The sequence below is a fragment of the Tyto alba genome, unplaced genomic scaffold (assembly GCF_018691265.1).
Source record: "Tyto alba isolate M040663 unplaced genomic scaffold, T.alba_DEE_v4.0 Super-Scaffold_10, whole genome shotgun sequence".
NCBI lineage: Eukaryota > Metazoa > Chordata > Aves > Strigiformes > Tytonidae > Tyto > Tyto alba.
The window spans coordinates 22,358,271-22,381,221 of record NW_024881262.1 but is presented as its reverse complement, the minus strand read 5'-3'; the positions used below and the strand labels follow the sequence as shown (position 1 = coordinate 22,381,221).

The 22,951-nt window shown below is 37.8% G+C and overlaps 1 protein-coding gene across 1 annotated transcript in view; it reads right to left on the bottom strand.

Moving 5' to 3' along the window:
• The window catches only part of SPSB4 (splA/ryanodine receptor domain and SOCS box containing 4), a 168,946-nt gene that overhangs the window by 125,362 nt on the left and 20,633 nt on the right, over positions 1-22,951 (bottom strand). The window contains exons 3-4 of the mRNA XM_033005500.2: positions 10,773-10,863; positions 8,366-8,503 (exon numbers count right to left, since the gene is read on the bottom strand). The gene's annotated coding sequence lies outside the window, so the exon portion shown is untranslated. The remainder of the gene's footprint in view (positions 1-8,365; positions 8,504-10,772; positions 10,864-22,951) is intronic.

Sequence of the window (22,951 nt, the reverse complement as noted above, 5' to 3'; positions counted from 1 at the left end):
GGATTAGGTTTGCAGGTATCAAATCCCAGACTAGTACTCTGAGCAGACGTTCCTCCATTCCTTCAGGCTACATTCACCAGCTAGCTCAGTAATCCGGGCAAACTGAAATTCTGCCTAGCACTGTAAATGAATATATTATATACCATTTTGTCTGAAACTCCACAAGATTAAATTAATCCTGCCCTCGGGCAGGGAAGTAGATTAGATGACCTCACAAATCCTGTACAGCCCTGTTTCTCATGATTCTACTATTGCTCAGGATTGCTGCCTCCTCTGTTCCCAACCTGCCCCAGTGGCATTCAGATGAAATCTTTGTGCATTAACCACCTTAAAATATTTTAAGCTGTTGGTTTTGGTTTTGTTTTTTTTTTTTTTTCCCGAAACAGTCAGTTATGAATATGGAGTATACCAATCATTGACATGGTGACAAAATAATCACGTGTATGTAAAAAAAGTTTTAACTTGATTTCATCACACAATCTCTTACATATATTTCCTTCTTGGAAGATTTTGCAAGTGGAACCCCTGTCCCAGTTTAGTCTGCAACCTTTCCCCATCTTGGCTTAGTTAGGAGGGCCCAGCTCACAAAATCTGCTTGCATTACTGTAAACAACCTCAACTGGATGGTGCTCGGCAGAGGAACAGATGCTTTAAAAGTATACTGAAATAGAAGCTGAAGCCAGACATACCTGACTCAGATTTGAGAGACTGAGCCTTACAGCAAATCTTTCTCATTTGTTTTGCTCATTCCTGTATCAGCCATTGGAAAGTATTGAGTCATTCTCTGCTCTGGAAATTCATTATCCGCAACCTGGTTCCTACAGAACTCATAGCTAATTAATCTCTTGACAGTGAAATAGGCATTACAAGGGAAGGAAAGATATCCCAAGGTCAAATATTGCTAAGTACTCAGTATTCATGATTCACACAGCTCTGTGCAATACTGCTGCTTTCTGCTCCCCTTGTTTAGATGCAAGAGAGATAACTAAGTCAAAAATTTTCTAACTAATGGGACAATATAGCTTCTAAATAATCTGAGAGCTGTGCACTTGGGGAATTGACATTTTAAAAGGTTATTGATTGTATAATTAACATAGATAATCAATAAAATTTAGTTAACATTTATGTAGACATTAAATGGAATATGAAATCTGACTGTGGATATCTGACAAATATTTCCACTAGGAATCTAATGACACATTTGAAGAGAGATGCTTTCCTACAATCCTAAAACATGTAATAAATTTGAAGAAAAACCTCTGCTAGACCCATTTAGTAAACTGATCTTTCTGCAAACTGTTTTTAGCCACTAATAAATTCCTTAGGCACCACCCAAAGCAAGTACCAAGTCAGCATCACAGCATGGATCTGTCATTAATCACATTCAGAAGCAACTACCTTTTCTCTAGAAAGGCCAGTTCCCATATTGCTCAGAGGACACTATTTCAATCCTCAGCAGCATAGCAAAACCAACAAAAAAAGTACTCAGCAGGAGTTAGTTATAGGTGTTAGGGTTATTCCAAAAAATGTCTTTTAGTCAGAATATGCTCATTTGAGGGGTGGGGGGAGAAAAAAGGCGAAAAAGAACTTATTTTTTTGGAACATTCCCATCTCAAGGAGGTTTTGTGGGAGAGATTTGACATGACTGGATTCTATTTTCCCATCAGAGTAGCCAACAGGCAAGTGGCTGGAGGTTGCAGATGAGATTCAAGCAGAAAATCTAACCAGTGGTTACTGGCTATTTTGGACTATGTAATTTCTTTGCTGGTGAGTTTGTTTTCAAGTGCTTGAAAGGTCTGTTTCACTTCTGCGGCAGAAAAGGAAACTTCACATTTTGCAGAAGAGAATCTGGATTTCTAATTAGGCTGTAATTGCATTCTTTCCTTTCCTACCTCACCCAGGCTCTAGGTGGGCTGTTTCACAGACCACCCAACTGTGGCACGTCGCAGACTCAGGAGTCCTTCCAACACCTCTGCAGAGGCTTTCTCCGAAATAGCTGAGTTAATGCTCAAAGTATCAAAGTGCTCATACCCTCAGCTTCCTCTCCTTTTAAAGAAAGGTAAATGTATTCAGCTCTTCCCTGTAATGAATGAGCTGAAGCACAAGCTGAAAGGCAGAAAATTAGTTTTGGTAAAACAGCAACGGGTAACCCAAACATCCTGAGAACCAATAAGAAAAAGATTAATTTTTGGATATGGTATCTGTAGAGATAATTAAACTAAGCAATAGTGGAAACTATGTGCCACAAGAGTGGTACCACGGAATTTACTTTGTAACTTTGTCTTTCAGTATAACCCCCAAATTTCCCCCAAACAAGTTAAACCCTGCAAACTTGCTCTATGCTATTTATAAATCATTCATGCGAATAAGGCAATCTCAGCAGGACCAAAATAGCCACACTGAAGAGCAAGAACAATTCTCAGTGAATAGATGGATAGAGAGCGCAAACTGCCAAGATATCAAAAGAAGGGAGCATATCTATATTTTTTTCAGAGGGACATATTATTTCTTTAATAAAACCAAAACTTTAAAGACACAAAATCTATTTCAGCTATAACAAGCACATAAGTAAATGTATACCTACACAGAAGTAAAACACAAAGAAAGCACTAACCTTCAGGTAATTACTTTGCCACAACATGCCTAGACTGCCCAAAATTACTTTAAAACGTCATAAAAACTACAGATTTTTTTTTTAGATACCAATTTTCCATATGAATTCTCCATATAAATGTCACCTTTTTCCTTTGGGCAAAGCAGTTTATGAAGGGTTTACTGCTATCATGGTAACAAACTATCCAAGCACAATGATTCTGAAGAACCAAATTCAATCTCCTGTTTAAAAAGCTCTCATCTACACTGTAAAAAATGAAATATGACGCTGAGATAAATTAAAGTGGGAAGCTGAAAAAGAACTTGTCATCAGTGAAGTGATTCTTCACAGTTACTAATGCTCCTTCACTCTTCTACTATTTCTACCATTGGCATCTTACTGCTAAAGGGGCAAATAGACCCCTGAGGCTACAAGGCAGCAGTTGCTCAAATCGTTACAACAGAGTTTGAAAAAGGTTTCTGCAAAGCTGTCGCTACTAATAACAAATAAAATTTTGCTAACAGGTACTAACAACACAGAACATGCCCGAAGAGGAAAATGCCTTCTTAAGCTAACACTCCAACTAAATTACTCTTAATCAATAATTTGCCTGCTTCCCGTGACTGCATCTGAGAGGAAAATGGTAATTTTATCACGGAAAGCAGAACACAGCATCAATGAAAAACAAACATTAACGGAAAGATCTACAACAGAGACACCAAGATTGGTCTGAATAAAGCATGAATGGAAACATCTGTGTGTAAAATCACCAGAGGAAACAACGGGAGTCAGAACAGTGAAATGTGCTGATGACCTGACTGACAGCAGTCAAACTGGTAAGCACCAGAGCATGTTGTTTCTGCCAAGATCAGGCAGACTATGTAATTCCTCTTTCTCTTACCGCAACAGAAGGTCATACTGCAGCCATAAAGTTACCACAAACCAGAGAAAGAAAGAAAATGGGCAGCTTAAGATGCGTGCAGGATAAAGTATGCAAGATTGAGGCAAGTCTTATGCCATCACTGCTGACACCTAAAGGACATAAAAGTCCTGTCCAAAACTCAGCTCATCACCACAGTCCAAGTGAAACCCAGAAGACATAGTGAGGATTCAACACCCAGCACCCTTGTCCTGTGGGCTGCATACCAGGGTCCTGGCCAGCCCCCTTGGGCACACATGGTTTGGTGCTGGTGTTCTCTCAGTATCCTAAGAGGCTGAAAACACAACAGTTTTCCCAGGCATCGTGAGAAATACTGTGTGGTTATTTCCAGAGCTCACGAACTAGGTTTTCTCTGGGTATTTGTCATCACAGGAGTTGAACTTCCTTTGCCTCCACTCTCCTCAGAAAGTCCCTCTAGAAGTACCAGCAGATCATCACAAAAAAGTATTTGGTTTCCTGAAGTGTGGTTCAAGCCCTTCTGGTTGATTCCCAGCATGCAACAGTCAGTTACATGAAGGAAGTGAATGCTGCTTAGTTTTTCTTTTTCTGTAGCTATACTTCTGCATGATTTCCAACAGATAGGAACAGAGATCTTTATCTCCTAGCAATTCAGATCACAAATACATACTCATGTCAGCCATACATATCATTTTGATATTTCATTGTCAGCAGTTAAAACACAAATAAAACAAAACCCACTTCCCTATAGAGGTAGAAAAAGAAGGAAAATATGAGAATTAACTGTCACGCCATAAAATAAAAATGCAGCTTGACACTCAGGTACTTTTCTGACTCATTCAGTCATAGTTACTGGGTCAACACTCTGACTGAAGAGAACCAGTAAATTATGATCCAGTGCAAGTAAAAGACGACACACTGTTCACTTATCTGGAGCCAAAGCAAAAATATTTCTCTCATCTCTGTTAACACCGTTTTTTATTCTATACTAATTAAAGATAGTTTTGGGACATTTTCTCTAATTATTCACCAAAAGTGGTCCTTTATATTTCAGCCAGGATTATCCAGAGAATAATACACTTTTATCCTTTTCCTCAAAACACACTTGTGCCCCAGGAAATTTAACTGCCTCTATCTAATCCCATGAAAGTCCTTTCTGAATCACTTGAGGATTGACCTCATGAATTTTTCACTGTTAGTTCTTGGTGGGACTGTCAATCAGAGATGAAAAAGAGGAAAACAAAACACAGAGTGAAGTGGATTGCTAGAAACATCACCTCAGTCAGCGCCAAAATTACATCAGATGGCATAAAGAGGAATCACTTTGAAGAAGTGGCATGGAAAAAAAGTGTCTATTCTGGGTCCTTTTTTCCTTTCTAGGATTAATACCTTATTTTCTTCTTCTGTTTTTTTTCAGGCACACTCAATATTGCATTCTGTTTCCAAAATAACACGGTGGACACTTCACAGAAGTTTACAATAAAAACCCAAGATCAGTTGTGTTTTAATGAGTTTTCATCAAGTCGTCCTCAAATCAAACACCACAAGATTTTTTTTTCCATCACACTTCTACATAGTTACATTCGCAGTAGTGGCAGAAATATGGAAGGTGTGGCTCAGATCCCACAAGATGTCTCATCATTATTGACAAGTTAAATGTGAGCACAAAGAATGTTCTCCCACAAGCAAAGCACAAACACTACATTAGTCCCCTCACTAGGCACAGAAGCTTGGTATAAGCAGCCTAGATCTTGTATTATTTAGGAGTCCCAGACACACATTAAGACCCCATGGGTGCTTTGCAAATGCAGATTAGAAGGCCTGGTCTTTCCCTTGAGGCCAAACAGTAATCATGTATAAAGAAAGGCAAGAGGCCTTGCAGTAGTCATATGACTTTTGTAGACATTTTTAGCTGGCCATAAAATAACTTATTCTCTATGAAGTAAGTTGTTTTAAGTTAAAGGATTTTAAAAAATAAATCTTTTAGCATAAGGCAAAAAAAGAAAGGTCCTGAAAGAAAAGAATCAAGAGAAGCGCTCGCAACTGAGAAACAGAAGGCACAGTGTGATTCCCACCTCTGAAAGCTACAACTAAGCACAAGGCACAGGATCTGAGGTGCTCAGGTAAACACAGGCAACAACATTACTTTGAAGAACTGCATCTATTCCTCCTAGACATAGAAAGACAGTTTAGATTCAGCTGCTTTCTGTATTTCTATTAATACAATTCTATACTAGCGATGCCTTCACATCTTTGCAATGTAAGCTCAAAGACGCAAAGATGTCAAATATGGCTATATATGAGTAATAACTTGTGCATTTTTAGAAATACAGGGATCTGAACTCTGTTTCATCCAGTGTATACACTCCCTTTCCATACATTTGATATTGCATTATTTTAAATTCATTTATGGTGTGTTATGGTTAATGTTTTCAATAAAGCTCCAAGACCTCTAAATACCTGGTTTCTTCAAAGCTGGTTCCCTAAACTCACAGGTTGGATCTCTTTCTGTACAGCATTAGTAATCTGCTGTAGCTGCATGGACTCAGGGACTGCTACAGAATCAGCATATAGAAAGGACCTATACATGCTGTAGATTGCTTATTTCAATACTGTTCAGCAGTCAGGGGACAGCCATCCTCCCCCAACCATTCACGTGAGCACTTTGTCCTGGGGAGAGACACTTTATTCTGGGAAAACAGAAGTAAATTTTCATTTGGGAATAATTACTCTGCTGTGAGAGCAGATCAATTAGTCCAGAATAAAGGGTCAACACTGGAACAGGCCAAAATAATTCATGTCACAATTGTGCCGGTCCGTCTCTCTGAGAAGAAAACAAACCAAACCAAAAAACTGTCGTGCAACTGCATGTACAGGTTTCAGATTCGCTTTTGCTGGCTAACAAGATTTTTTCTATACTGGATTAGAGCAACATGACTGACCCTGAGCCATGTGGGTCTGAGTCTGCTCAGCCATTACAGAGAACTTAGAACATCCTTACACATGAGCATGAGGAGTGGTGGGATTTTCTGAAATCAATATAACTCAAAGGTTTACTTTGTATAAGAATAAATAACTCAAAGCATATATAGCTTACACAAGGGGCTCTACCTAGGAATCCCAACACTGTTTGAGGGTATTCTGGAGCAACATGAAAGTAAATTTCATTGTTTTGGGGATGAACTTTGAGTTTGAGATGACATATATCTAAATAAGTAACTCTAGCTTGAAGTTAAATAAGAGATTTCTGAGATGGAAAGGACAGGTTTCCTCCAACATTACTCCGTGCGCAGCACGACATTATTCATGCAAGTCAGAGGCCAAGCCTCCATGGAGCCTTCCCTTTACCACTACAGCTGCTCTGGGTCAAAGGAGCACTAAAAAACGTGGTTTTATTTTCAACCAGTAATTTTTTGTTTGGATACTTGGTTTTGTGTTGGCTGATGGAGAACTGATTGTGTTCAGGCTTTTTTATTTGTTTTTAGTGGACTAATAAGTTGTTAAGTGTGCACTACAAACAACTGAACTTGGGAGCTGTAAACACCACTCTCTGTTTTGTCACCCCCACTCCTTTTCTACTACCAAAAGGACTGGTTTTCCCTATAGGAAAGTTTAAAATAGGATTTCTCAACTCTCCTTAGCTTAACTCTGCCAGTAGCAGCAGAATCAGGACAACTAAACAAAGGGTTAGTAGAAGCTTGATGTTAAGTAATGAGCAGAGACATGTAATGCCTAAAATAACATCAGCCACCTGAAGCCCTTTAAACAAACCTCACCGGTAAGTAAACTGCAACTGATTAAATATATTGATAAATATATTGAGTAAATAAATTGGTAAATAAAAGCAGTAACAGCGAACTAGATAAAGAAAAATCTGTTCACAACATGAATTTCATTTTGATGCTGTCCTTTCAGAAAATTAAATTTAAAAAAATTACTGTGTGTGTATATATAGATATGTATGTATGTTTTAATTAACTAAAAACTCTGTATTCCTGTACCCAAGAGTGAGAGCTGAGAAAGCTGCAGATTAAGCTTAGTCTGTTTTAACACCATTATCACATGTTTCCAAAAGGTCCTAAAGCAAAATGGGGAGTATGTGGGTTTGTTTTTTTTTTTTAATGAAATTTAAAAAAGAAGGTAAGAATCAATTTTTTTAAAACTCTATGCCACTTGTTTACATCATGACTACACTTCTTTTATTGACAGTTGAAGCTTAAAGCTCAGTGAAATCTCTGAATTTTCTTCGTGCAACTTAAATCACAAGCCAAACTTCAAAAACAACTAATACAGCAATTACATTAAAAAGCAAAATAATTTGGGAAAGAGAAAGTCATCAGACTGACAGACAAAGGACTGAACAGGGCTCTAGTTAAGAGGGGGAAAACAAAGTCTGTATGAATAGAGAAGGATTCTTTTCCAAGCAAGCCAAGAAGTGCTAAGCTTTGAAAGTTAGAAATAAACCTTTCTACACTAGTAAGACCACATCCTTCCTAGTAAAGAGATGCTCTTTCTTCAGTTTCACTTTGCTTCCTTTCCTGTTCTGTAATCATCCTATCAGGCAATTATATCTTTCATCTTTCTCTTTGAGTTTGGTAATTGTTTCCTTACTGGTTGCACAGTTCACTAATGGAGGCAAACAGGGTACTGGTTTGTTATCAGCGGGCCTGTGTAGAAAGTAAAATGTGTCTCAAGTATAAAAACTTGGAATACTGTCTCCGTCTGCACTTACAATGCCAAGAGATTATGTGCAGCTATGAAAGTAATACATTTTACCAGGAAGTTTCCATTTCTTCCCCTTTTAACATTTTGGTGTCTTCTCAGAGCCCCAATTAACACATGCAATTTGTTAGCTTTCACACACTGGGACTCACTTTTTTTGTCCTCACTTCACACACTCCCACGTGGTAGTGTCCACACCATATGTATCTTTAGCATGACACTGTTGCCTCTTTCTTCTTCTAGACCCCCTTACACCAGAAGCAGCAGGTTAGCAGATCTGCAGGAGAGACCTGGTAAAAGAGAGAAGAAATAAGAAAGCAAGGGAGAAAAACACTGCTCAAAGCCAGCAGCGGTCCTGCCCTGCAGGATACCACTCAACACATCAAATTATTCTTGGTTGAACTTTTGCTTTTGCCTTCCACCAACTCACACTAACAGAAGCCCCAGAGCATTTAGTGGTTATATGTATGATATAGCCATTATCTGGCAGGATAAGTGGTCTGTACACACTGAAATCCATCCTCACTCAGCATGTTTAACCCTAAATGAGACTAAAGGGCATTCTTTAAGGGTGCATATAAATGCATGCTTCAGCAGGTCCTATAGCAATAAATGTTGCAGTGCATTCGGCAAACAACTGTCAAATCTCCCCTCTATTAAAATTCTGCATTCTTTTACCTTGAACAGGCCTTTACAGACAGTCACAGAAATAAACATAATGAACTTCAATGCATAAATGTAATTTCTCAGACATATCCCAGAATTTATATTTTAATATATTCATATAATGAAAAAGGAGCCTCAAGCTGTAATGTTCTGTCAAATAGCAACCAATTCTGAGACGGGTACTTCCACATAAAATTAAGCAAGCAAGAAAGGATGAGGACAAGTGGTCTTTAAGGCAGGAAAAAGCAGAAAAGCTCCCAAGAATGGACAGCAGTAGAGGGAAGAAAGTACCTGCTAGATGTATTTTAAAATAGGTACAATTTTAACTGCTCATTCTACTGAATTGTCGCAGGCTCAGCCTTGTTTTCAGATTTTGATTTTTCAGCCTAAGTGTTTCTTACCTAACATACGTACATAGTCCTTGTATATATAAAAGGCTGGTTTTGCATGTTTATCAGAGCAATTGGGTGACTTGTCACAACAATCACCCTGGAAGAGACCTGAGGGACCTCAGGAAGTCTCTAATCCAAACTCCTACTGAAAGCAGGGTCAGCTGCGAGGTCAGATGAAGTCACTCAAGGTTTATACAGTCAGGTCTTGAAACCCTCAAAGGACGGTGACTGCATAATCTCCCTAAGCAACCTGTTCACTGCCTCACTGTGCTCATATATTAAAAAAAAAAAAAAAAGAAAAAAAAAGAAAAAAAAAAGAAAAGGATTTTATCCAATCCGAACCTGGTTTGTTTCAATTTATGTGTGTCTCATCTTTTCACAGTGAAAAGTGCGGCGCCTCATAAAATATGGCATACTGCTTTTCCTAGAAGTTTTGACTGCTTGGTAAAACACATGAGAGATTTTCAGGGATGTTCTTCAATTGAGAAGTGGAATCATGAATAAAATCTACAGCATTTGTAAAAATATCTCAGAGTTCACTGTAAACTATATTTGCATTACAGAATTCCTCATTACTTCATGATAAGTATAAACATTTGGGAAGAGTGGAAAATATTAATTAGCTAAAAGATAGGCAGAGTAAAGAGTTTTCAATTTCAAGGACAAAACAAAGCAAAATATGTTGATCTTGGAAATTTCAAGATCAAAACTGGGCAGCTAAACTGGTTGGTTGCGACATAAACCACAATTTTCCAATCACTGCCTAAGGCAAAAATGTCAGAGCTGAACTAAATCACCTAGATTAGGATGTTTAACTTTACATGTTTATTCTAGCTGAAAGCCAAACAAATCTTATCAACTTTCTAGAGTTTTCTTCATCCATTTTTTTAAAAAAGCTAATCAACTATTTTTCTAGCAATTGTACAATAAGAAAGAAGCAAAATTATAAATGTATAAATGCAAATAATTTGTATAAATGCCTATAAAATTATTACATATTACTTTTTATATATATAAAACCTATATTTCTCACTATTTGCAATGGTGGCCTGAGTTGACAAGAGATTTCATATTTATCTGAAGATATGGTCATTTTTAATAGTCATAGGTAAATGTACTTTGGATACTTAGATATGATCCTGAATACCTCATACAACTTAGCAAAAGCCAACCCACCATGGTAAATATCAATAAACTCAGTTTCTGGGGATCAGCAACCCTCTGTGCTGCTATCACACCTAGGGAAGGATCAGACTACAGGGTGAAAAGACCAGAGAGAAATGGGCTTTCAGAAAGCTGAAGCTGGCATCATTTCAACGTAAGGGTATGCAGCCACAGTACAGTGTACAAACACCCTGTTAGAGTGGGAAGAGCAAATAAAATGCCTGTGAAAATGCAATTAGGCTCCATCTAGTACCTGTGTAGCCAGTTTAGGGCTACTGTGATCATCCTTGATTTACAGTGCAACACTGATAGATCTTAAAAACAGTCAATATCCTACCTCGTACTCAGAGCAGAAGAAACTGCTTTTTGCCTTCAAAATCTGCCTAATTTCAGCATTAGAAAAGAGTCAGCAGGTACCTAGAAGGAAACTGAAAAAAAAAAAGAGCCATTATAAAATACCCTATATACATTACAAATTGTGCTCACATAAGAACATGATGCGTTCTAATACATATACATTAGTGAAATGAAAGTGAGGTGACTTCTGAGAGAAAAGATATCAAAGCCTTCTCAGGCACAGCAACTTGGGTCCACTACTGGGGCTCAACTTTTGTGGCTGCCTAGCCGTAAAACGCCCCATCCAGGCCACAAGAATGCACCACTGTGAGGAGGACAGAAGAGGGATTGAATGAGAAGAGCTGTCCTCATGTGTGAACGAGCAGAGTAGTCTCCATCTCTTCTCACGTGTTTGATTGATAGAGAGTAACTGGATCCAGGCACTATGTTCTCTGCTGTCTCCTCTACAAAGAGATCCCTTAAGTACAGACAGGCAGCCACTGCTGAGAAAACAGCTAAGAATGGAGCAGAGCAGTCAGAGCTGCTAGCAAGTAGAGCTTCACATTATTTAGCCTTTATATCAAACTGTATCGGTTATATTAATCAATTAATTCTGTTACTAAACTCCTCTTTCTAGTAATATTTAAAATACTAACCACTAAAAGTCCATTGTTCAATGTCCTAGACCTGCTAGAGTAAGAAAGACTAAGCACATCATATTGGTCTGTAAATTACATGAGTTCTATTTTGAGCTTGACATCATTCATCCTGTTGTTTCAATTTAACTATATTTAGCCTTCAATCCACCCCCAGAAGCCCTAATATTTCACATTTTGTTAGTTTGTCTGATTTAGTCTGACTAGTGACTTACAAAAATAACTACAATTTCAAAACATCACTTTAGAAAATTAACCCTAAAGCAGTGTTCACAACCCATCAACACTTCCATGAGAAAGGAAAAATACCACGAGTGCCCAGCTGACAACAGTCTTTGCTGAAAGCAGTAACAGAAAAAAAACGTGAAAATTCAGAAAAACAAACATATAGATTTCAATTCTGAACTTTTTAATAGCCTAGAATGTGAATTTGACAGCAAATACTGTAGTTACTTTCTTATAACCTAGATGCATACGTGTAAACCTTTCTGTAAAAACCCCCTCTTTTCAGATACCATTTCTTCTGACAGATCTTAGGTAAAAGACAATACTTTGCTTTTAGTATTTTCACCAAAATCAGTTGGAAGTAGTCTTTTATCTGTAAATGTACTTTAGAGATATTTTTAAGAAAATGTTTTAAAGACATGTAAATTATCCTCACTAACAATGATATTTTTGCTATTTTAGACTTTTAGAATTAAAATATAAAAGCTCCAAAAATTACTCTTCAATTTGTAGAGGAAATCTTAAATTCTAAGGCTTAAATTCTAAAATTACATCGGTCTTCCTTGGTTCACGGAATAATGCACCAAGTTTATGTATTTTATGCAGGTAGCTTACATATGATTGTATCTCTGTGATATAAACAATTTACTTGATACTTGTACTTCTGTAAAATCTATTTTCTACAAGCATTCACTAACTTAACTTGTTTTCTATGTAAAAAAACTTTTCAATGGATACATCTAGTTCTTGTAAATAGTATTGCCTAGAAAGTTTAATACTAATGATTTATATACAAGCAATTGTCCCAGGACCAGACATCAATATCATCACAAGGCTCCAGCAAGTATAAACATCTCCAAAATACTATTTTGCACTGACCAGCCTTGGTGGTTGCTCTAGCTTTACTCCAGGAGCCTCAGCAGCACTTCCCTTCTGTAAAGCCAGGCTTTAGCCTGAGCCCCAGCTGCACCACACCTCTTTGGACAGGAGGTGTAACACCTGTTGGGTACAAATGACACTTCAACATTCCCTACTGTAATGCAGTATTTATTTAGCAAATAGGGATCCTACAGCTTAAGAGAAAGTCTAAATATGCATTCTTTCCTGAATTCAAATGATTAGCCCAAACAGAAAATACAAAATTCAACAGCCCAACTAGCAAAAATTAGTGCTGCTTTTTTGTTGTTTTTAAACAAGCCGGAAGTTTCTTATTCTTTCCCAAACCTATCAACAAATACAAAGGGATGCCACCATAAATTGTAAAGGACTCGACATTACAGTAGTGGAAGTAACATTTCTGTTTTGTTTTTCCAGACTAACATGAAAATCCTTTTCATCCACTCGTGCTAAAATGGTGCTTAGCAGCATTAGGATCATATGACAGTAAGTCTCACTTCAAGTCCTAATGTCTTCTGGTACAAATTTTTCTATTGTTAATTATTTCTTAAAAACATTTATTTGAAAGGGACAAAGTTGTCTGATGTAGGGTAAGAAGATGACTTATCAGAATCATCTTTCACAAAAGTTAGTCCAGCTCAAAGCACCAATAGAAATAACTGTGTGAATAAATATATTTCAAAGATAATCAGTAGGAAGTAGCATCTGATGATTATGCTTTGGACATGTAAAAAGCAGAAGTTACAAATTCAGAGTGCAACCAAGACCTAACCCGATATATTTCCCTAAAATCCAGATTTATCATTGCCTCCCATTGCTGAGATTGGCTCAGCATCTTGCCCCAGGGTGTTGAATGACACCCTCAGAGTCCTGCTGGAAAAGAACAAAAGTTTTTTCTCTCAGCCAACCAATAAGAGCAAGTCAAGAGCACTCCAGGAACACCTATTAAAGCCTACCAGAGTCTAATAAAACCAGTTACTTAAATATTAAAGCCATTTCATTGCAAGTGACTGGAACATGAGAAAGCAGGCATTTCAACCAGTTCAAGCCTTTATCAAAGATTTAAATAGAAAATTTGTGCTATTTATAGGCAGAAGCATAGAAGCACTGTGCTTGCCAGCTCATTTTATTGCTAACTTCAAAGAAAAATTAATCTTTAAACCAATTATTTCTTAAATCCTGCAACTGAAATTGGTGTGTCAGCCCCCTACATCAGCACTACTGCAACCAGCCACTCAAAGGACAGCCAGCCCAAAACAAACCCTGGGCAGTCAGAAACAGGAGTATCAACTCTGGGGTCAGTTTGTAAATCCTTTCAGGGTGTTAAAAACATCAGAAACACCATTTGTGTTTAGACAGATGTAAAGGCACAACAGACTGAATTTACAAGGCTTAACAGAAACAAAGGTTGCAATGGGAAACAAAAGGTAATGGGTACAAATAAGAGACCTTAAACTTCTCACCACTGAATTCAAGATAAAAGTAAAAACATTCCTAAAATAAACTTGTCCTAAGTCCATAATTACGCAAAAACTTTAAGAAGTTTACTTTCCTTTAAACTGAATTCTAACACGATCACTAAAGTCAAGGTTTATTTCTTTCCTCCCCTTCTGCTGCACACTATTTCCATCCTGGAAGCAAGCAGCATATATTGTTTCAGTTCAGAGATAGTTTTTGTTGTGAAAGGCTCAGCTCCACTATAACAGCTATGGGTTGGAGAGGAAAAAATGTTCATTGTGCTGGGAATTTTGGCAGCCCCCAGGTAGAAAGCTGCCATGAAGAAATTCATTTTGGACTGCCCATGGATGTCCTCACAGCCTGCTCTCTCCCCTTTATCTTCTTACCTGCCTCCAAAATATTCCACACTCAATCAAGGTTTGCAAGCTGATCTTCTTCACGTTTTGATTATTCATATGAGTGGTTAGTCAAATGCACTCAAGTGTAGGTTCAACTTTATTTCATTCCAATCTGGGAAATTTTTGCTTTTTATTTCAAAGATTATTACACCTCTTACATTTACAGTTGTTCATCTAGTTATTTAAACTATTTCTGGATGTGCTCAAGCATACTCTTGATCAGCAAGTCACTTAAATGTGGTTTGTCTTTTGCTGACTGGGGAAGCAGTGATAATTAACAGCCTTATATCTCCTTTGATGAAATGCTTTTTATGACATCACATTAAGGAAGTTATTAATAACTATTAATATACATCAGGGTTATTTTTTAGAAGTAACTTAACAGGTCTAAGACGTGTATGTATGATCAAAGTATCATAAACCAATTGTGCAGTAATCCCTGTCCTTCATCAGCTAACTTTCTCCTACAGCCACATCAGCAATTTTTATCACATGTAATATTTAGCTTCAACACACTTCCACAGCAGATTTATCTTTTTCTGTTCAATATACAGTGGATATTCATCTATTGGCTACAAACAAGAAGCTTTGTATGTAAAAAAAGTTACAGACAGAGAGACAATTGCAAGTTTTGATATTGTGCAGTATGGCCTCAAGCTGTCAGAATTCCTCAGAGCAGCCCCAGAGAGCTCACACCATCAACAGTGTTAACACTGTGAGAGCCCACGGGACAAGTACATTGATAGCACTGGAGTTGCACACAGTCTCAACAGGTAGATGCCAGTCTTGACACTACTCAGAGAAATTCATGCCATCCAGCATGAGTATGGACCAGGAATTTTTTCACACTGATGGCATCCTCTTTCCAACCCAGCTGAGAAGCAAAGATTACTGGAACGTGATGCCTGTTAAAAGAGAAGGTCTGAGTACAATCCCCGTATGCACTGCAATGGCTGACCTCATTTGAAAAAACAACTAAAATTTTTACCATTTGGTCAACACTTAAGTATATCTTTAAAATGGTTTGCTATGTAACAAATAATTGAAACTTTCATGTATTCTAAGAATCCTCCTCTGCAAATACAGAGATGTAAGAAACAAGCAAATGAGAGCCCAAGAGTATGACAGCAATGCCCATCTGCTGAAGGCACAGCACTCATCATGGATCATCCAGTTCCCTTCTACAGGCAAACCATAATTACGTGACCAAAGAGATAGAACAGAACAAAATGAGCTATGACACAGCACCAAGAAACAGCAGCTTTGCCCTTTCAGCATCCTGAGCAGCAACTTGCTATAGCTCAACTAAGGAATCATAAAATAGAGCCATACATCTCATCTACGCTCTTATACCAAACTCAGATCAACTACATCATGCAATTCTTCTTACATTTTCCTCTTAGTGAATTTTAGAGACTACTGGAATACTGCTGTAAGCTAATGTACTGTAGGGTTTTACTATTAAACAAAAGATGGTCAATTATTTTTTCTAAAAAGCCAAAGGTCACCTTGGTAGCATAACCGGATCCCACTCAGAGTTTAAGTTCTCATCATTATTTTCTCTTTCTCATTAAAGACTTCTCCCTGCTAAGTTTCTTTTGAAGAATTGATTTTAAAGCATATGTCAATCCAAAACTCTCAGTAAACGTAGCCTTACCGTTACTTACAAACTGGTTTAGACTCTCTGGTTTCCTAATTGGTACCAGATAGAAGTAATTGTAACTAAAATAAACACTTCTGTTTGACTGCCATCCGTGCAGTGGTCCCTGAAGCTTAAAGAACCCTGTAAGACAAAGTAGCATACTTCACTGAGGAATCAAAAGGAAAGCAACCATTGAAATTTGGCCCATTGTTTCTTGATATTACACAAGTAGAGTGATTTTGAGAATAAAACTACCAAGCTCATCATCTTGAACTATTCCTTCTGCTGGAGGAAGGAGGTATCTTACCTCCACAGCTGTATGAAATTTTTCTAAGACTGTTTCACATTGCATCCTCACGGATTCAGAGCACATCCCCTGTCAGCACTGTGTGCTAACAAATACACAGCACAGTGCCTTGACCACACTACCAATTTCCCTGTTCACCACGCCTGGTTTTGGTTATACAGAAGACACAGGTGCTTCTTTCCCCACCACCAAAGAGTTAGATCCCAGCATTGTACAGGTAAGGAAATTATTCTTTAGCTTGTGGGGTACAGTCTTTAAAACTAGAAGTTCAAAGTAGCCATTAGTTTCTTTACCTGTTTCTAAGGAGGTGCCAAAAAAGCAGGTGTCAAACTGCTGGCACAGACAGAAAGTTTAGCCTAGCATAAGCACACTTTTCCTCCCCACCTGGTTAGGAGCCAAAGTGTTGCCAACTCCCAAGAGCTGCAGGGGTCTCACAAGATTAAGTGCTGTTCTTGAAGAGTGTGCTGCACAGCAAAGCATTTACATGACAGTCCCAGCCTTTAAAGGAGGGCCTCTGGCTCTCATGACTGCCAGGATATGCTTTAGAAGTCATAAGGGCTCACAAAATAGAGGCCAACTAAAAATAACAGTTTCTCACCTCATGATTTTTAAGTGAGCCTCGTGTTCTTTGGGTACGTGGTGATTTCAGTAGTGATAGTGTCAAATTCAACAGGTTGTAAGTGTGCAAATCACCTTTCTCCGCACACCCTATCTATAAATGCTTTAAGATACTTCTAATTCTAACAGTAGGATACATATAGCATACAGAATTACTTCAGTACTACTTCAAAATCAGTACTTAAAACTTATTCTTCACAGCAGAGCTGGAATAAAAATAAAGCTGAGTGTGCTGTCCACTCAAAATATGCATTTCACAGCTCAACCTGCCAGCTTCTTTCTCCTGAGTCAGCGGGGAACTGAAGGAGACAAAACAGCTTCCCCCTAAAAGCTTCAAGAGGTTAACTTTCCTAATTTGATATCCTACCAGTTTCACAGGAATTGAGTAGGGAAAGTAGAGGGTTGGCAGGAGATCAACACTTTCTAATTTAAATGCTAAGATTTCAAGGCTTTTTAACCCTCATTTTAGAAAGCTGATAGATTTGTTTGTTCCTTTTCACTCTGTCAGTGCATCATTTTAGAACAATCCTATTTGACACTGGGATCAGGGTGAGCATGTGCATCAGGCAGTTTGAATGTGTTCCTTAAGGAACAGAAAGACAAATGCAAAACAACTCAAGAAAGACCTAGAGTAGAAACTTTGGAAAAAAGCAGGGGGTATATCTTAATATCAGTGCTTTGCTGTAAAGGGGAATGCACACTTGAACTGCAAAAAAACCCAAACCTGGTCTGTTTAGTACAGTACTTATTTTCTTACAGAGAAAAAAAAATTATGAACTGTCATGCTGTTCTGATCATGGAAAAAAGTTACATGGAAACAGGGATACACATTAACATAATCATAGAAATGATTTTAATGTGATAAACCATTAGATTTGTTTACTAATTATAAGGGGACATCACGTAGTGATTGCACACAAGGTATTCTTAGGAACATTTAATTAATTTCTTAAGATACCTATGGCAAAAATTTTAAAAGTAAGTGTTCCATTTGCAGTGGAAGGACAATCCAAACCCAAAGCAAAGTAGCCTTACATTTTCAAAATTAAAAAAAAGGAAAAAAAAAAAATCCCTGTTGGAATAGTGTTGTTGACCTAGAAACAGAGAGCACCAGAAAGCAGTTAACCACCCAGTTTAGACTACATTTCATATACTTTTCATTACATTAACTATTATTCTGCCATTTATTTCCTAACAGTGTTTCCTTAAATCCACCCAAAGTGACTGGAAGTTTCAATGAGCAAGGAAACAGAAAAGGAGACTCAGGCGTTTGGATCACAGCCAGAAAAAGAAAAGCTGCTGCCATATGTTAAACGCATAAGAACATGTCACTTCAGAACTGAATTCAAACTTCCCTGGTGTCTGCAATTTCACTTTAAGAAGTGTGGGATCATATGAAGACATTTTAATATCAGTTTCAGTAATTTTATAATATTATCTAAACAATGATTTTACATCAAACAAAGGACTCCACTCGTGATGTACATAAATTTATGTATGCTTATATAAAAAAGCAAGATCAATAGAAGCTCATCAATATAAGCTCAAAAATAAAAACAACACTCTCTGCTACAGGATGAAAAAGGAGGGGAGGCAAGCAAGGAGAACAAACAAGGGGAAAGAAAAACAAAAGGATGTTAACTTAAAAACCACTGCACAAGTCAGCAAAATATACTAAGTCTCCAGAAGTAGGGGAAAAAAAATCAGAAGCGCCAGAAGCTTCATATAATATTCTAAATACTTTTGATACTAATTTACATAAGGAACTTCCAAGGTAGTGATGAAATAGTGGGTCACTGATGGCAAAGAGAGGAGTGGGAGTGTACTGGGCTGAAAATTGATAAAAGATCTCTGGCTATTCCTGGGCTGTTGGACAGCATATAATCAAGGAACTTGCCATCAACCTGGAAAGGGGAAAAAGCTGTGTCAGGGAAAACAGGAAAAAAACCCCAAACGTATGCTTGCTAGCTACTATGCTGAACTCCAAATGCCACTGTGTAATCCGTTCACTAAAAGCAAATGAAGAAGTACAGTAGGCACTTGGTTACTTAAGGGCAATTCTGATTCCAGTAACTGTTGAATAAGGGCTTAGTTCTTCGCACTCAAAGAAAACTCCAAAGGAAAAGAAATACTGAAGGTTTAATGAGGACATACATTATTGTTCATCTCCTGTTCTGCTGCCATACAAATCCTCTATGAAATCTCAAATCATTAACAAATAGGAAAAGCAAATTACAAGAAGTTCACCCAAAGGTCAGCTGTCTGCACCCAGCCAAAGATGCAGAGCCAGGAAAGTCTTCAATGGAACCATATTCTGTGAAAGGATGCTGGCTTAGTGTAGTCAGAGTGCTTTTGGAAAAACACCAATTTTGCCAAAAAGAATTGTCAGATACAAAAAGCAAATGATGAAACTTCTAAGAGCATCAAAATATTGCAGCATTCTGCAAAGGAAATGTGGCAATGTTTCATGCAGTATTAATTTTGTATTACATTATGACAGCATGGTTATCAAAAGAAAAACATTTTGATGAAGGGCATTTTTGTCCTTTCATTCACATAAAATTTGAAAATTAATCAATAGGGATCTCAGTCAGAAAGGAGAGAAATACTGAAGGCTTAAACCCTTCACAAAATACATCAGAACATGTGGAGCGCTGCAAATAATATAGCCGATCTTCTCATAAACTTAAAACTGCTCTAGAAACACACTATACTTCCACTATTACTGTTTATTTGTAGATTGTGGTTTTTATTAAGAGGGAGTGGACTTCACAAATATTCTCAGTCAGCAGTGTATTTCCAACTACTGAGGATAAGATCGACTCACACTAACCCACATTACTCCCCCCTTGCTCCATGAAGACATGATATTCATCAGATAGGCCCTTGCTATGGCCACGTAGATTTCACTACAGTGTATCAAATACACTCTGGATGCTAAGTGATTCTTATTGGTCTAACACAGTTAATTCAAAATAACAATAACCGAAGTTTCTTATTCCAAACCAGTATTACCTGAAGCACATACGCAATGAACAGGGAGTAAGAAATTCAGGTGTTATTTCAGTATATCATCCACATTCACTCAGCTGTAATGGCATGAGATTATGAGATAACAGGAAGAAATGTAAAAACTAGTTCACTTAAGATAAACGTTTTTACCTAAGATTTTAAAATAATTAGTGAAAATTTTCTATAAAATTAGGATCATTCGTATTATGTAACATGGCTCTCATAATATAGAATTAATAGTCTTATACAGACATACCACAATAACTTGATGGATGTCATTCATAATTTTGAGGACCAGCGGATGGAGTTGTGGTGATTCTTCTGAGAATAGATTAACTGTTCAAATTTGGTTGCAGTAAAAGGGTGAATACACCTTGGCTGGTTTTTAGGTTGCGACAAGCAGCAATCTAACCTTGGCAGAAGAGAGTTCAGCATGGATTTACTTTGTCAGGCCTACAAGGACTCTCAGGCCTTGAGGATGACCATGTTTTGGAATACAGATGTGCTTTATTACAGAATAACTCTTTTACAAGATCTCTCTTCTCCCCAGCAAGCCACTCAGACCTGAGTGAAAGAATATAGAATGCCATATTTTGTAATATATACTGAATGAGATTTTACTTTATTTGTTTTTAAGACTACATTCTACTGTCTGAGCTATTTTCTGCAGTCTAACTCCCTCACCATTAGTTATAACAAATTCAATAGCTAAGCTTACTAAGAGAGAAGCTGCATAACAGACAGTATGCTAGCCCTTGCAGCCATCACTTTAATTTTTCATTTTGTTACCTAACAGACCATACTTGGCATGTATGAACAAGAGCAATGTATTGCCATTGCAAATGTTTCTTTACCAGCTCCTACTAATGACAAAACACTGTGGCTTTCTATGTAGTTTGCAAATGGAAAGAAGAACATTTATGTTCTCTGAGATTTTCTGATAGCTGAAAGTATAAAGTTAACCTGCAAGAAAAAATAAGACAAAGTAAACTGTAAATGATGCATTAAATACTCAACCACAAGTTCTGTCCCTGGTGACCAGCAGTTAGAATCACAAAAAAAATAATTCCATGTAGCATTGGAGCACCTTACATCAAGAAAAACAGTATGAAACTCAAGAAGTTACAGAAACTCCACTAACTGAGACATGTTTTTTTTATTCCATATGAAATCCAGAAGGGTGCCAGGCCATTTCTATCAGTCTCTGAACCATCTTTTTTAGGCGTCAAGACCAGAATTGAAAGTTATATTCAGTTAATTTTGTACAGCTGTTTGTAGACAAGTGCAGGAATTCTGGAATTGCTGCGGGAAAACCTGACTGGCTGCTTTGTGCCTCTGGTGAGAGAGCTACAACGTGACTCAAGACTGAAAACAGGAGGAAATGGTGTTTTGTTTCCCTAGAATCAATCACTATGGATTGCCTGACAAAATTCTCTGGCACTGGAACAGAAGACAATAAAACGGATCTATTAAGAAGCCTGGGAAGCACAGTTGGGGTATACCATTTTCCTCATGGAGGGAAAAGTTCTCCAAATCCTTTTCCGATAAGGCATGAGGCTCACAGCACATCACAGAGCTTTAAAAAAAAAAAAAATGAGTAAGAAAGATAGCAAAAATAGTTAACAGAATAGAGAAAGAGAGAAGAGTTTGTATTCATTCCTGTCAGTTGGTAGAAAGGGGAAAATAAAGACCTCGCCATAGATGCTAAACTGCCACCAGAAATAGACAAAAACAGTACATCTAAAATGGTGATATTAAAGCTTTTGTGGGGACTTAAAAAGATTTTGTTACATCTAGGTAGCATGCCAGTAAAACTGGGAGTTTAAATTGTAATGGTAAGAGCAGATGAAAAGATGCACCTGGACCTGCCAGGCGACAGAGGACAGAAGCACGTCCAGTTCTGCTGGCGAGGGCTGGTGGAGCTTTCTTGTTCTGCTCCAGAAGCAGCAACACGAGAGCCCAGCAGGCATTCTCAGCCTGCTCTCCCCTTCCCTCTGTCGCAGGCAACGCACCCTGAGCTCCACGCGACAGAAATGCTGTCTGGCCTGATACTCCCCACCTTCTGGGAATGAGCATGCTTTGCAAGGCCGTCTAAATGAGACAGAAAGAGCTGGAAATTAAAGCTACCTTTCCCAGAGAAGACTTACATGGAAAGTAAAGTGAAGTGGCATTTTCTGAGCTTAATGTTAGGCTAGTAACAAAATTCAGCTACATAAAGCTCCCACTGAAGCAGCTGCCTTATGATTACGTACTGTAGGACTGGCACTGAAGAAAGAATAAAGTGTACTGTGCATAATTAAGACCATCTTCTTTTCAGAAGATGGGAGGGTGAAACACCTTCAAGAAACTGTCAAATCTGGACATCAAAGCATCTGTGCTGTTACTTCTATGCCAAGAGTACTGGAAAAGTCTCAGAAAGCGATTTGCTAGGTCAACAGTAGAGATACATATAAGAAAACATTATAAACCAGCTGAAATGGTAAGCAGGTGACCCATTTACTATTCCTTAACAAGTTATCAAACACCACCAGATCAGAGGAATTGACTGCACAAACATTCTTACCTCATGGGAAACATAAAATGAAAATACATTTACTTTAATATCATGAGAAAAGTGTTGCCTCATATTTTCCTCTGTCAGGTCTGGTTCTTCCCAAATGACTATGTCCTTTCATCATCAAAGTCTTAACCAAAAGGCCCTATGCACTGTTTGTCTTTGCAGACCATTTACCCCGGCCTTGTAGGTAACAGCAGTCTGCAGACCAGAGTTTCATAACTCTGGGTGTAGAAGTGGCATGGAATTGCTAATGAAATTAGCTAAAGTAATTTCAAAAAGCCACATGGTGAAAAACAGCATCAAAACATTAAATCCCTTCTAGCTAAAACCTGAGAGCAGTATCTTAAAAAAGTGAAAAATAGAAACACAGCATCATCTAGTAACAGTTATTATCTCTTAGGATCTACTGC